Genomic DNA, 16,269 nt, shown 5'->3' on the forward strand with positions numbered 1-16,269 from the left:
CAATTTTATTGTTCAGAATTCCCTAATTGAAGACCCCAGTGGCTGGAAAACTTAGATGAAAGCTGTACGAGCCACAGTAATTAACCGCTGCAGTAACAGATGTTCTACAGGAAAACTGTGTGCAAGGGGGTTAAGCATGTTTTGATTTTGAATATGCACTTGGGCTCACACATTCTCCCTCACTAATAGGAATCAACTGTAAATGCCCTCCCTGTAAGGTATTAATTTCCACGGCAGACGCTGAATTGTTTCTCCCTTTTCAAAAACCAAAACCCAAAAACCAAACCCATGCTTTGTCAGATGGGAGAAGGACTTCAGCTTCTCCTGCACAACCTGGGTTTCTTTTTTGAATCTGCGGAGTTGGTATCGTCGAAAGTCTTTACAGCGCAGTCCCAGGCTCTGGGCTGGCTGTCTTGGAGGGTGTTTTCTCCAGCTACCCCTCTCCCGGCTCTGCCAATTATGTGCCACTTTGTCTTGGTGCTATGATTGCTTTCTTCGGAGAGGGAAATTCCTCTTTCATCAGTATGGACGCACTGTTTTCACACACCGCAAGTGCTGTGCTGCTGTGTCACTCATCCTATAAGAGCCAGTTTCAGACGAGGAGGGCTGACGAGCTGCCCGGGGATTGGCTGCCCCCGGCTGGGAGGGATTTGTGGGGAGGAAGGGCTGCAGCTTTACAGCAACAGAGTTTAGACTGTCTTTGCTTCATCATCTGAAGGCAAAATTTTCCAGATACGGCAGACGGCTCCCAGAGTACAATACACAGGGAATGAGGACTATTTACATGGAAATTTCTGCCTCATGATGCAGCGGAGAAGCCTCGGCCGCTGGATTCTGCCAGATGTTCCCGGGGTTACTGTAAAAGGGAAAAAGAGGCAGAGCTAAACAAGGTAAGAGAATCACCCCCCCCCTTTTTTTTTTTTGAATGTTTAAAGAGTTTGCTGCAGTATATGGTGCATTCCATGTGTGTTGCTTAGGGAAGCCAGGGAAACCGGATTCCACTAATTCAAATGTAACACTTGCCGGGGACCCTGGAGTTTTACGTAACATTTTGATTTGAGGAAAAAAAAAAAAGAGAGAGAAAGAAAGAAAGAAACGGCAAAAGCTTGAATCTGTGCCGCCTGACTGGGGTGAGGCATAAAACGAGTGTTTATTTCAAAGAAGAGATCCATTTTATTACTCAACAAAAACTGTGAATTCCTGGGAGCGTTCTTATTTTCTTGTTCTAGAAAATTTTCATTACTGCCCCAGTTCGCTCCCGAATAAATAAAGTTTACGTTGATCCTGCTATTTGAAAACGGACTCGTAATGAAGAAGAAAAGGAAAACTTCGTAGTAAATAACCATCGGTTGAATGTTTAGCCAAAAATACGTCTATGTGTTAGAAATTAGGGACCCACCTAGCCCTATAATGCCACGGCTTTGAGTTTCAAAAGCACATTTTTTAACAAGCCAGCAAGAGGTAGCTTTCTGACAAGTTTTCGATACTGTAGTTCAATGTTTACATTTCTTTTTCTGAGCCTTTGTTTCCAGCTTAAAAGTGGAACCATTATATTCAAAAGTAAAGCTGGGTTAATAATGCTTACTGCAATTATCTGATCTTTATGCATTTTTAATGAGAACACACAGCCAGCAGAATAATTTAATGAGGGCAGGCTAGCTTTTAAAGCTGTGTCTTCACTATGCCGAACCATATCAACTTTCTTGCCGAGAAGCAGCAGGGAGAAATGATGGAGATTTATTTTTAACACACTTGGCCCAAGAGAAGGAAATGATATATTTGTTAAAGAATTCTTTCTGCCCTTTTCCGTTTTAAATTTCTGCCAGGCATGAGGAAACTGTGCTTTTTTGTTAGGCCTCGGAAGCATGTGTTTACAATAAATGTGTAACATTTTTAGAATAGTTAGCAAGCACTGAAGCGAAGAAAAAAATCTGACTTGCCTAACCACTACTACCGTGAATGCTCTTCGAGAAACATTACTGTCCTTTTAAAAGACAAAGGTTAAGTGGAAAGACAGTTTGTTAATTTGGTAATATGTGCATTGGGGAGCTAATAAAGTGGGGGGAAAAAAGGAGGGCATGCTTATAATCTTTAAATAAGATGAAGTTTCTTCAGCTATCCTGCCTGTTTTCTGAGGAGCAGTTCAAATATTCATTTAAATAAGGGCAATGCCACGTAGATTCTTCCAGACCCACTGTTTTTACTTTCAAGGAGAAGTGCAGGACACTAGCCCAGAACTTCTGACGTCATCCCCCAACTATTTCTGCTGGGTGTTCTTTTATTCAGGCTCGTGGAGAGGAATATTGCTTTACGTCCTGGCCAGGAACATTCTGACTCTCACTTGGCAGGTCTTGAGTTATGTCTTCATATTTTAGCCCGTCCTTTCTAAACCCTAAAACCCATCTCCAGCATAAATAGGGCATCTCCTACCTGCCTCACGTCGTCGGGCGGGTCCGAGCAGGTTCTCTGCAGGGTTCTGGCCGTGCTGGCGAAGAGCAGTGGGGAGCGGAGCACGGGCTTTGCTTCTGGCCCAACTTCGCCTGGCACAGCCCAGTACTGCCACCTGGGTGGATAGTGCCTGTGGCCTCATTCCCAGTTCCCTCGGAGCCACTGTGTAGGACCAAGGTTATGCCACCAAGTTCGTGGCTGGCCGTGATGGTGGGAACAGCTGCTTTTACATAGAGAGCACCATGCCTGGTGCAGATGGGCTGGAGGAAGGGAAGTCCAGTACCGCAGGCTGTTAATCTGTGTCACAGGTGGTAACCTGGGTCGGAGAGATCAGGGGAAGGTAGCGTTTAATATGGGGCCTCTGAAGGGAGAATTTCCAGACGAACAGACGGGAGTTCTGGGGAGTTCCCGGTTCTAGTTTACATTCCCTTTCCAGCTGCTCGTGTAGCCCTAAGCAGGCACCCACCTTCGTTTTCCTCTCTCTTAATAGAACTGAGTAATACTTGCTACACTTTTCTCTCATGATTCCAGCATTCATTTTGAGAGGCCTTGACCTTGTACCAAAAAAATAGATAAGATAAAATAAAATAAAATAAAATAAAATAAAACAAAATAAAAAGAAGTCATCTGTCTCTTGCCACAATGAGCTATTTAAAGTACAAAGGGATAAAACCTCCGTATTAATGAAACAGTTGGCAAATGCCTTAGGGTATTAAGATAAATAGTCATATTTCCAGAACCCTTCACTCTACTGTGTGCTCAGGTCAATTTTCTAGGGATATTTATCCTTAAACCAACAAACAAAATTTCCAAGGAATTCAGAGCATTGCTGTTTGCATTTTCTCCATCGATCTCAGGCAATATACCAGAAGCTGTGCCAACCAGACTATTTCAGACGTAGGCCTTGTAGTGCCCAAAGCATTTAGTGCTATTTTTGCTTTGACTTTGCATTAAATTTGCAAGAGTAGATTGAATAAGAGAGAGAATATGAGGAAAAGAGGAAAATACGCTTGCAAAATATACTGGTTATGTAGCTTTACTGGTTACCGGCCTGCCTCCTCTCTGCTAGTTGTTTTAATTTGCTGTTGCTATGGCGAAAACAAATCAATATCACATGGCCCCCAGCCAGTCCCGCGCTCGGGGAGCGCCATCGAAATTCAAGATCAGGCACTCAAGATTCCGAGCGAGAATTGGGAGAAAAGCATTTAGATTTGAGTTTGAGAGAATTCCTGACGATAGACTGACCAGGCTCAGTCTCTCATGCCCTTCCTCTCCCTTTCCTCCTGCGCTTTCTTACTGATAATGAGAGAAGATGGGGGAAGAAGGCATATTGATTTGTTTACATTTTCCAAAATGACAAAACGTATCGTCAGCCTAGAAGCAGGTTGGTAACGTTGCAATGGGTGAAGGATTCTGACTGATGAAAGGTGATAAAACTGTGGGGCATGTTTGTTGAAAACATAGTTTGGGGGCCTTGAATATCTCTGGGTACAGCTGCACCTGAGAGCTGACAGGGTCAGAAACAGTTACTGTGTCATATCAGGCAGAGAAATCTGGCAGCTCGAGAGAGCGGGGGCAGTGGAGGCGAGGGGCATTAGAGAAAGGTGGGGGTGTAAACCATCAGCCAGTAGCAAAGTCAAGGCAAAGCTGTAGGTCCAGAGTCAGGCCAGGTGAGCACGGAACCCCAGGGACAGAGAGGAACAGGGTAAAGGACTTCGCTCCTTTCACAAAGTCTGCCCGAAGGCCTGGCAAGGAAAGAGAGGAAGGGGCTGCAGAGAGAAGCAAAGGGGTCATGCGCCCAGGCGTCCTTTCTGGAATGGTCCACCGAACCAGATGGGCGGAGTTGCGCTTGGCCGCGTGGAGCCAGGGACTTGGTATTTCACGAGTTGGTTTCTCTCAGAAGAACGAGGCAGGAAGACGTAGCTGGGCTTTTAAATTAGTTACAATACAGTGTTTTTCTCCTGTTTTTTTTTACTCAGCTCAGTTGTTTCTTAGGTTTTGTGTGCAAACTGGGGGTTGCAGCTGTGATAACATTCATAGTAAGCAGTCCAGGGTGGCGTCAAGGCTGCATCAGGTCGGTGCCTCCGAAGGCTCGGCAGCCGAGGCTAGTCCCGCTTCTGTTGTGAGAGTGAAAACAGGTGTGAAAGGTAAAGCCCCAGGGTTTCTTTTGTGAACCTGAGCCACAGGCCAGTGGACAAACTTTCAGCTGGCCCGCTCCCCTTGACGCGGGAGAAACGCTTGGTAATAAAAGTGGACCCACCGACTTACCTTACCGCTCTGACAAAGAACGCATTGTCTAGAAGATGCTAGGTCAGTATATTCCATCAATCAGTCAACAAGTGTTTATTAAACACCTCTTGGGTTCTCTGGCTTTTGCTATTCGGTTAAAACGAGTCAATTACCTAATACCTGACTTAGTATATGTGCAAAATCAGCGGCAGAAAGAAATGATGCAAAATTGTAAGTTTTAAAGACTTTAATAAATGTATTGGTTAATGTTAATTTCACCTTGACTATCAGGCATTAATTGTAGGTTTCAGATCGTTCTTGGTGTTTGGTGGGGGGAGAATAAGGGAAGGGATTTTGAGTTTTAAATGTCTATATGCACTTTCCTCACCTCTGTTACTTTCCTCAGCGTAAATGCTGTTTAAATAACATATAAAGATGTAAGATGAGCAATAGACCTATGAGAATGTGCTGAAAAGTCCCAAATAAGAGGCCACTGAGAGCAATCACCCAGTCTCAGCAAGCTGAGATTCAGCCCCAAAGTGACTGGGGAATATGGACGCATCATCTAAAAGCCTTAAACACCAGTCACCAAAAGGAAATCCTAGATCCTCTTCCATACTCCAGAGCCTCGGGGTACCTGGGAGCCCCTGATGTAATTATCTCGCCATCCCCGTCCCAGTAAGGAAACCTGATTCCCCACCCTGGAGGATTAAACTACCCCCACTTTTCCCCTTAAAAACAGTTACCTAAAAAAAAAAAAAAACGGTTTCCCCTTTTAAACACAAAGTTTTTGCTTTCCTTTGCTTATTTGTTGTTTTCTTTCTCTTTCTTTCTTTCTTTCTTTCTTTCTTTCTTTTTACTCTAACTTTTTTTTTTCTTTACTCTAACATCTCTGTGTATTTTGTGGATGCAGACAAACTGCAAGGTTAAGGACTCACTTTGTGGAGAACTGAGTGGGAGACTGAGGGACGTAAACGAGCCTAAAGAAGTCTTTTTAGTTACGAGTCTTGGCAGGCAGATGGGCTGTTCTAAGGTTTAGGAGCATCCAGGCAGCTGGCTGCTGTACGAGCTTGGGGTGGGGGGGGGGCGGGTGAGCCCCCCTCAGAGGACAGAGGGAGGAGGCAAGGAACACCCAGCACTGCAGGTCCTGGGTCTTAAGCATTTGCAATCCACGATCGCTGGGGAACAAGATACTTACAAACAAGATAAGAATAGGTCAGCACACAAATGTCTTCAGAAGAATAATTAACATATGTATAGTTTCTTACACTTTACAAAGGGCTTTCACAGACCTTATCTCAATTAACAGTTCAAAAAAGAGGGTTTAAAAAAAAATCCAGGAGCCTAAAATTAGAGCACTGGGTAAAGCTCCTGGAACAGATGAGTTATAAACTGGATTAAAAAAAAAAAAAAACAACTTTTATTCATTTATTTTTGCCCGTGGTTAGTGACTTGAATTTTGAAAAGCAGGAAAAACTTCTAAGTGTCCCTGGTGCATGTACACATGTCACTATCTCCTGTCCCCACAAGCTTTCTTGGACAATTCCGTGTAACCAGTACTGCAGACAGCCTAGTTCCCAAGGCAGAACAAGAAGAGAGGCTGATTGGCTTTGCTTTCTCAGCTCTGACTGTTCAGAAGGCGCCAGGGGACAAAACCTATCCTGGGTTCGTGCACCAGCCTAGCCACATAGTAGCCAGGTAAGTTTGGCTATGGATGGCAGGGAGGTGCTTCTAGAACATAAAGTTCATTAATGGTTGTAAATTGCCCGCACACGTGGGAAAAACCAAAATTCGAAGTATTCCTTTTGCCCACGAGAGCGTCTCATTGAGTCCTCTTAGGCCTGCTAATGGGGTGGGGGAGAAATTAATATTTTACAACATATCTCATTTAATTTGAGCCTTTGAAGAATATCACAACGTTAATGCTCTCCCCACAAAGTTAATGATGGTCCATAGAACGAGAGAAGTTCCCAAAGGTTCAATAACACACCCGTGAGCCCATCGCTAATACTTGCTAGAGCCAGTATGTAAGCTCAGACCCTGACAGGGTAGGCAGCACCGTGTTTTCAGCTGAGCAAATGAAAAGGAGAAAATAAAAATCATTCATTTTCAGAAAGAAATAGGTGGAGGTAGGAGGGCAATTGTTTTTAGAGATCCCAGATATGCCTTCAGTTTTTATCATCTCTTTAATGGTCACAACATTTCCTTCTTGTTCCTGTTTTATAATTTAAACAAAAACTGAACTTGAGTGAGGTTAACCAATGTGTTCAAAGATTTTTTTTTTCAGTAGCCAAAAAAAGCAGAAAATCTAGTCCTCAAAGCTATGGGAATCTGTGCACATGATATTCAATGAGATAAAAGTCTTTATTTTTTTTTAATTTTTTAAACGTTTATTTATTTTTGAGACAGAGAGAGACAGAGCATGAATGGGGGAGGGTCAGAGAGAGGGAGACACAGAATCTGAAACAGGCTCCAGGCTCTGAGCTGTCAGCACAGAGCCCAACGCGGGGCTCGAACTCACAGACCGCGAGATCATGACCTGAGCCGAAGTCGGCTGCTCAACCGACTGAGCCCCCAGGCGCCCCGAGATAAAAGTCTTTAAATGAAGTCACACTGCAGTCTGACTTGGAGTTTTCTTGTAATGGATGTTGCACAGTGGATAGAGCCCAACCCAAGCAATTTTGGAAAGACAGTAATGTTTTTAATTAAGATATTGAATTATTTGAAAAATCTATAAATTTCTGGCATCCTAGATGCAAACTTCAATTAATCAACTAAAAAGTATTGGTGAAGCATACATTATACTAGTGATTTACTACTTGTAATTTTAAATGCCCTGGTTGTTCAAGCAAGCAGAACTTTGTTCGGGCTGGAGTAGTAGATAACTTTATAGAGGGAAGCTCTATCCTGTAGCTCTGAATGGATATATTTTGTCCAGATCAGTGGTCCTAAAGTGGGAGGTCTACACCCGACCTAGGGCAAGATGATTCACTAGGTAAGGAATAGCTGAACTTGTGTCTTATACATTATTTAGCTCATCCTTTTAAAATGTCGATTTTCACATATGTTGCATAATGTATGTAACATATTCGCATTGTTATGCAAGTGTAACATTTATAAATAAGTAACAACCTCATGACAGTTGTGCCTGCTGGAAGATATTTTTCTGGTAGGGGTATTTGTTCAACAAAGTTCGGAGAGGACAGGAGTCAGAATTAGAGAAAAGAAAGTCATCTCCAGAGGAGGAAACAGCATGATGTGATATAGGGGGCAGTGCGGAAGCTTAAACTTGTCTCTGGGGAGCAGTAGGAAATAGGGGTAGTGGGGAAATAGAACATGGGGGAAGTCAGAATATGGAAGACCTGAAGAGCTATGTCGAGCTTAATTTTGTTACTTATAACATCATATCTAGTGTTTTAAAAGTGTTCAATTACAACTTGTAAGAGAGGGCTGGAGATCTGAAAATTTGTAACATATGATGCCACTGGGGGAAAAAAAATCTTTTGCCATATTCTAGGTATGATGTGGGAAAAAGTGGGCTTAGAATAGCATTGTGAGGATAGAAGAGAAAGGGCAAATCCAAAAGGTCCTTGAAGAGAAAATAATGGAAACTAGTGACAGCTTATAAGAGCCAAAATGGCACTGGAGTTATCAGGAAAAATGTCAATGGAACCCTAACAGAAAACAGGGGCTTATGGGAAAAGGAACCAATCAGTAGGAGCGGGGTGGTGGAACGGAAGAAGATGATGAATGGTGTGTTCTGGTCGTGGTGTTTTAGCTAATGGTGGGTCATCCAAGTGGGCTATTCCATAGACATCTGACAATGTGGGAACGGAGAACAGCTTAGATGCAGGGCTTCAAATGTCAATGGAGACATACCTGTGTTGCAGTCATAATCCAAGCCAAGGATGCTGACAACCTCCAAGGCAAAGGGACCATAAATGGAGACAGGCAGATGACCAAGGATGGGCCTTGGGAGAGGACTACCAGGGACCTAGAAGAGCAGAAATGCTAGCAAAGAATCGGGAAAATAAAGAGCCACAAAAGAGCAAAATTGTCAACCAAAAAGTGAGTTCCAAGACTCTTAAGCACCGTACCGCAGTCTCTGTGGTTCCACGGGATGACAGTGTGGCTTCCCACACTGCATTATCCTGCTGCGCATGGTTGACCCTCTTTGGCATGAGTGCTCAAGCCATGGCCCTCTTGAAGGCAAATATTGGTTCACTGTAATGGTGAGAGTCGCAGGATACTGGATGGATAGGGAGATCTTCCTGCTGCATTTTTCATATATACGGTAGCCTTTTTAAAAAAAAATAGATTTTCAGTAATAACCAGAAGAAAACACTTAAAACCAGCAACTATCAGGACTTCAGCGTCTGTATCTTGAAATACACCTTTTGGGGTGGTGTCATTGGTTAGAATGTTAATTCCAGGGCGATTGGAGATTTCTCTGGACACCGGTCATCCTATTCTCACAGACCCAGAGGTCTGTTTATTCTTGAATCCAGCAGGTCTCTGCCGAACCCAGCCATTAGGAGCTCGAGAAAATGAGAAAAGCACTCAAAGTGGGTAAACGGTTGCTGTCCTCATAGCAGACCCCCGCAGTACGTAAACCATAGCACCACTTCTCAGACTTCCACGTGCATAGGGAATCAGCCGGGAATCTTATTAAAAATGAGATTCTGATTCAACAGATTTGGAGTGGGGCCTGAGAGTCTGCATTTCTAACAAGCTCCCGGACGATGAACACGCTGCTCATCAGCAAAGCTCTAGAGCACAATGGCAGTTTTGCTAACATAAACATAGATGGCGGCAGACCACTGCGTCTGGCGTGGTTTTCAAGGAGTGCTCTCTGGGGCTGGGAGCCAGGACCTACCTCCCTGACACAGTAAGCCTTTCCAAACTGCTCAGGCTCAGAGTGGGGCGAGGGTGAACTGACTTATGCCGTGGGCCTTGCCCCAAAGCCTCTGTAGTCAAGGGTGAAAGGCAGGGCCTTGGGCTGTTTCCAGGAGTTCTGTGCTTTAGACAGCTGGTCTGTGGATGTCTCTCCATGCTCGTAGTGGAACTCTGACCAACTCATCATCTTCCTTCATGGTGCAGAGAATGTCATTCTTTCCTTATTCTCTCCAAAGAATATGAAGAATAGGACATGTTAAAGGTGATGAAGATCGCATCTGTTTAAAAATGCTACTTTTAATGTTTTGCAGTAGAAGTGAAGACAGTTTTAGAAATGATAGCTGTCTAAGGTGGTGGCTTAAGGGAAATGTCCAGGCCTGATTGTGGACAGCTTTGTATCTTGTCACAAGTCTTACACCTTCTTTTGTGTCCATCTGTCTTTCCTCCCTTGAATGCTTCATTTTCCTGTCCATCTGCACGTGGCCCCTCTTTCCTGGGCCGAGTCTAGCTAAACTGATTTGGAGGAAGTCTTCCCTGCCCAGATGCTGGTTCGGTTCACACACAGATGGCTGGTGTTTTGTTGCATTTTTAATTTAACCAGTAGCCTTTCAAGAATGAAGGGAAATGAGTGTCGGTTGAGTATATTGAGTGACTACTATATGCCAAGCCCTCTGCTGGGAGCTTTGTGGACATTGACCCATGAAGAATTTTTATGAAGAAAATGAAGTCCCGGGAGCTGAGTTACTTGCGAGGGTCACACACTAACAAGTGACAGAGCAAGCGGTGAAACCCCAGTCGGTGGTCCCCAAAGGCCCCGACCTTTTCCAAAGGTGCTTCCTTGGGGGTTTGCTTCAGAAAAACTTGTCTTACATTTGCACGTACTGCTAGCCGAATTCACTCCACTTACACTTGTGTGTAAGACAGACCCCAAACAAGCAATTACTGGCATACTGTTCGGGCATGAGTTCAGTTTCAGCCAGGAGCTCCCCTTCCCAAAGGGACCTGATAAATCGCCAGGGATGGCCAGAGCCTTCTCTCCGTTATTTGTTGTCATTAGTTGGCCTTTTCTTTACTCTTGAATCTCGTGTGTGTGTGTGTGTGTGTGTGTGTGTGTGTGTGTGTGTGTAAGAAGCTTAAAGACCTAAAGATGTCAACTTATTGATACCTTAAATAGATAACATATGTAAAAGCCCATTATCGGCTGTGGGGCATGTACAAGAGGGAGATGTGTTGTGTTGTGGCTTTGCTGTGCTCTGTGGAAGTTCTTAGAAACCGCTTTTCTTGTCCCCCGCCTTCCCTCTTCTCTCACACGCGTGTCTCCCATCCTCTGCCGAGGCCCGTGCTGCTTGTTTCTAGTGCGTGGACCCACCATCCTGTTTCTTGCTTGGCCTGCTCCTGAGCCAGCCCATCGTCTCTTTTCTCTTGCTCTTCTCTCTGCCGAGGCAGCTCTCCCGGGCACCCCTGCTAACGGGGCACACGTAGTTGCCCACTGCTCCTGGGGTTCCGCTCACACCTGGCTCTTAGCTGATAGAAAGGTCTATTTATTTGCCCCCTTAGGAAGCCCATCCTTCCAACCCTACAGTATCAGCTTCCTGGCAGCCACCACAAAGACCATCCCCTCAGGAAACAAAACAAACCCTATCTCCAGAGTTCCCCTGTTTCTTTTCTTTCAAGTTCCCTGTTTGCTAGTAGGCTGCAATTAAGAGTCAGGATCAAAGGGAACTAGCTGCCTCTGGGGCTGCAGGGACCCACCAAGAACTTTGGTCTCCTTAACTCCTTACTCCCTGTGATCTGCTCATCTGCACCTCTCTGTTCCGCTGGTGCTCAGGTGCTGGGGCTGCGGGAGCTTGGGGAGACGCCTCGGGGCCTCAGGAGGGGCTCCTCACACACGCGAGACCTTAACAGCCCCTCCTCCCGATTTACAAAACCCACAAACATAAGGTGAAGATCAGAGGCAATCCCAAATTGGGAAGAATTGGAGGGATTATCTAGCACAGCTCATGTCTACCCCCCACCACAGCCCTGCTACCCAGGTTCTCATGGCTTCTTTCCCCTCTGTTGACTGGACAATCACTGCCCCAGAGTGCTTACGAACTACAACATTCTGTTGTAAAATTCAGCCTTGTGCTGAGACAGAATGTGACTCCAGTGACCTTCACTCTCCGGCCCTCGTTTGGGCCTTTGGAGTGACCCAGATGCTTCTTCAGTGGGTGAGTCTCTTCATATATTGAAAGATGGCAATCAGGCTGCCTCTCATAGGAGCAGCTGGCAGCTCCCTTATTTAGGATGTAATACGTTTATTTATGCAACTTAGCCCGCTCTGAGTTTCTCTTGGGTCGCTCTGAGTTTCTCACGTTGACCCACATCGCTATCCTACTTGAACCTTGAACCAGCTGTGTTAGAGAAAGGGGTGGGGCACGCCGTGTTCCCTCAGCTCTGTGCAGGTGAAGTGAGGAAGGTCAGACATCTTCCCCAATGGCGTGGGATGCTTAAAAATTTTTGTCAATCCCAACAAGAGGCTATAGACGCCTTTGGAAATACCTGGCAAGATGCTGGGCATTGACTTGCAAAACCACCCATAGGATGATGGATAGACAGATTGATTTAGATGGATATATATGTATGGAGACAGGTAGAGAAAGACATTAATATACATAAACAGATATAGAGCCGTAGACCCAGATTTAGATTAATATATGTAGATAGTTACAGATAAATATTTGTATATACAGATAAAGTTAGGTAGAGATTTAGGTTAATATATATTATGTATTTAGATTAATATACATACACAGATAGATATATGCACACAGATATATACATTGATATGTATACACACAACAACAGATCTAGATTAGTGTGTACACAGACACAGACAGATAATCCACACAATTTGAATACCACACTAAGGCGGCTTTTAGACCTAAAGCACTTGTTCGGGGTGTTCTTTTGTTGTGTTGTTTCTGGTTTGGGACTCAACAAAATGGTGATCGTTGTCGCCGTGGCTCTTGGTCCTCCTGAGTCCCTCCGTGGCTGAGCACAGCCCCTCCACAGCTTGGAGACATATTCCGCCATCAGCAGATGCCAAGGTCACCGAAGGAACTAATTAATCCCAGCTCCAGTCGACAGCGAGCTGCACTAACCTGTCCTCCTTCCTCAGAGAGGGAGAAACCAGGAAGGATTTTCTCCTTCAGTTCCGCCCGGGGCCTACTCAGGGACACCCTGTGCAAACAAAGGAAGGGCTGGTCAACTGTTTCCCGACTAGCTGGCCAGGTTTTCATCTAGAGAAAAGCCCGTTCAAGGGCTCTCAAACATGAGTTGAGAAAAGCCTTCCAGATTCTCTTAGGAAAATTCCCAGGTTGATATTTAACCTAAAGATCCCCAGGCCTGGACTCTGCCTTTTTTTTTTTTTTTTTCTCTCTTTACTACTAGTCTTACTAATGTCCATAAACCCAGCCAGCACTCTCTTCCATGCTGAAAATGTGCCTTTTTAATTAAAACTACAAGTTTTCTAGCTGACCACGAGGGAGCATAAATTTCTTCCCCCTCGGGGTAAGATTGATGTCGTATCGCCCAGACCGTGCTAAATAATTGATCAGAAAACGTAACTGAGAGGAGTGGTTATTTTGGGAAATGTTGGCAGCCGATAACCCAAGATGGGAAGTTGGAGAATGTTGCTGCTTAAAACATGGTGGAAACCGGAGTCAGCATTAGTCTTCTTAGCCAGATACATGTTGGGTCTTGAGTTAATGGCTGTGTGCCTGTGGATTTTTATTTGATGTTCTGATCTCTTCCTTCCAGGCTGACAATTAGTGCAGAGAGTCGTGGGAAGCCCCACGACTTGGGCTCTGTGCTTTGTCAACGGTAGGGAGTCTCTGTCGTAGATCCGGTCAGTGCAGTTCCATCCTGGCCCTCTGTGTCTCCCCCGAGGGCCCCCCCGAGCTGCGAAAGCGGGAGGGACACGGGCTCGGGCGTTAGTTTCCCTTTACAGTTTGGCAAATCCCAGCACCTTCTGGAGTTAGGTTTGTGACACTCTCCATCTTGCTCACTGGCTAAAAACAGAAAAAAAAAAAAAAAACCACAAAAAAAAAAACCCCACCAAAATCAAAACCATATGTTCCACAGAATATCAGGCTTCTAGTGAACACTGTGCTATCAAATAATCACCGCCGACCTAGCCCCATATTTGAAGGCTACAGGCACGGGAGCTGATCTGTTCCGGCCGGAGGCTGAGGCAGGTAGAGAAGGGCCATTCTGTTTGCTTCCTTTCTCAAAATGGCACGTCGCTGGAGCCTTTCAGCTTCTAGTGGGAAACGCAGAAAGAGACTGCATTTACTGACTTATTTCCCTTCTTCCCATCTTCCTTCTTCCCCTCACATTTTCAGGATTGAAAATTAGAAACACTTTTCTCCTACATGCAAAATTTCTCTCTCTCTCTCTCTCTCTCTCTCTCTCTCTCTCACACACACACACACACACACACACACACTTTTTTTACCCCCTGCTTTGAAATGGCAATTGCTGCCAGACAGGGCTTCTCCAAGAACCCACTGCCGTCCTCTCCACAACAGTCAAAGGGTTAATTTAAGATGTAGCCAGCTAGTGAGATGTAGTAGCTAGTTCAAGAGAGGGGTCACCCTTTGGCAACAGGGGTTCTCAGGGTCCTGCTAATACGTTATTCCTCAGTCTGGGGGTGGGTCACACAGATGTGTTCACTTTGTGAAAATCCAGTGACTGGACACTTAGGATGTGTTGATCTTTCTGTTTTTAATAAAATGTTTAAAAGTGTAGCTGGCTACCCGGCACTGTCTATTGTAAGATAAAGGGAAGTGGGTGGGACGGCACCCCATATCCTTTTCTCACTGCGGCCCCGCCCCCTCCTTATCTGTTCTCCCCTCTTTCTGGGCTCTAGCTCTGTTCCCACGACCAGTGGGGTCCCTGAAGCACCATCGCATCCTACCCCCGGGCCAGGGGGAGGTTCATGCTTCACATTCAGACTTGAAAAGGAGATCATCATCATCCACATCAAATAATAACCATAATAATAGTGCCACTTTGGTATGGTTTCCAAAGCATGTCCTTTTCTCCTCCCGTGCTTATGTTTTATGTCTTACAAACACGTGCAAGTCGTGCTTAAAGTGTTTTGGGGTTCTTTTTTTTAATCCTATTTGGCAAACAAGACCAGTGGAGGGAAGGAACTGTGTGAGGACCACAGATGGCTGCACCGTTTGCCCTTTCTTCCCGTGTAACCCTAGATTTGTGGGAGTGCGTATAAGTCAAGGGAGTGCAGGTCTCAAAAAATAAATAAGAGTGACTAAGGATGGCAAGAATGTAAAGCTTGGGGGCCATCCACAGGGATTTGAATCCTGGCTTCCCCTACTTAGGATGAACAAAAGTCACAAGTCACTTGGAACTTTGATCTCCTGATTGGCCCAGTCGATCAAGGTGATCATTCCGTGTTTCAGGATTTTTGTTTAGATTTGGGGCCACAAGATACCAGAAGTGCCCTGCACACAGCGAAAGCCCTGTGTCAACAGGCTGTTCATCATTCACTTAATCTTTACTTCTTCTGCCGGGGCAAGCACATTCTATTTAGTGAAGTTTTCTTGGCAAAAGAAAAATTTGCAGAAAAAAAAAAAAAGTACCGTGTGAAAGGTTGAGGAAATATGTCTTAAATTTTCCTCATTTCCTTTCCTGTCATGGAATTTGTTCTCTGGTGCGACAGATAAGATGTATAAATAAACCGCAACGGTGAAGGTAATTCGTGCCACAAGGGAGGTATAAGGTTCCTTGTCAGTAGACTCCTGCTGTGCAGGTGAAGCAGGGAAGTCTTCTTGGAGGAGGCAGCCTCTGACGCGGCCTGTGAAGGAAAGCACCCATGCAGGTTTCTCTGGAGAGTAGGGCAGAATCCAGAGAGTATTCATGCGAGCACAGCTAAAATGTTTGGCATGATTATGCCTCAATTGTGGAGGACCCTGAATGCCAAACTTTGTATTTTGAACTTTATTCCAAGTACGGCGGAGAGCCACCAAATGTTTGTGAGCAGGTGAGTGGGGGAGCGGGGGGAGACGTCAGACACTGCTTGGGGAGATAATTCTGTGAGTACAGCTTAGAGCTGAGAGCTGTGGGCACCCAGGAAGTCATGGAGGAGTGAGCAGGTGACAAAGATCTGGCAGGGGTCATGCACTCATACAGGAGTGGCTTCCCAGGTGCTGGGGCAGGACCCTTGGAAGCCAAGGGAAAGGGAGGGAAGTCCGGGATGACCCGGAGACCATGAACTTCAGTGACAGAAACATTCATGACACCGGAGACAGACACATGCAGGAGGATGGGGAAAGATATGAGATTGGTTCTGGTCACTGGAAGTTTGAAGTTGGAATGTTGTCATGGAAGTATAGGTCTGGGCTTCCGTAGAGTGCAGAGCTGGGAGTCCATTGGGGACTCATCCACAGAGGAGTGGAATTTGAAATCATAAAGGAGTTGGAGATAGCTAAGGGGTTCCCTCGGAGAACTAGAAAATGGTTGATGGCACAGCCTTGGGGAGCACTTACATTTGAGGGGATCTCCTAGGCACACTCCCGGTGGCAGGGAATCTGAAAGCAAAGAGCCTTGCAGAGACAGCAGGTGTTCTTGGGACAGGTGTGTGGGCCTCAGGGCGTCTCTCAATGCCCTTGGATCTGTGAGAAGCAATCATGC

The 16,269-nt window shown here is 45.3% G+C and overlaps 1 protein-coding gene across 4 annotated transcripts in view; it reads left to right on the forward strand.

Moving 5' to 3' along the window:
- Positions 1-660: 660 nt before the first annotated feature.
- Positions 661-16,269, forward strand: part of MBNL2 (muscleblind like splicing regulator 2) — a 159,280-nt gene continuing 143,671 nt past the window's right edge. The window contains exon 1 of one of the 4 annotated variants that reach the window (XM_047871674.1): positions 661-890. The gene's annotated coding sequence lies outside the window, so the exon portion shown is untranslated. The remainder of the gene's footprint in view (positions 891-16,269) is intronic. The other 3 variants (XM_047871667.1, XM_047871691.1, XM_047871684.1) reach the window with 3 other exon arrangements.

The sequence above is a fragment of the Prionailurus viverrinus genome, chromosome A1, assembly GCF_022837055.1.
Source record: "Prionailurus viverrinus isolate Anna chromosome A1, UM_Priviv_1.0, whole genome shotgun sequence".
Classification (NCBI taxonomy): Eukaryota; Metazoa; Chordata; class Mammalia; order Carnivora; family Felidae; genus Prionailurus; species Prionailurus viverrinus.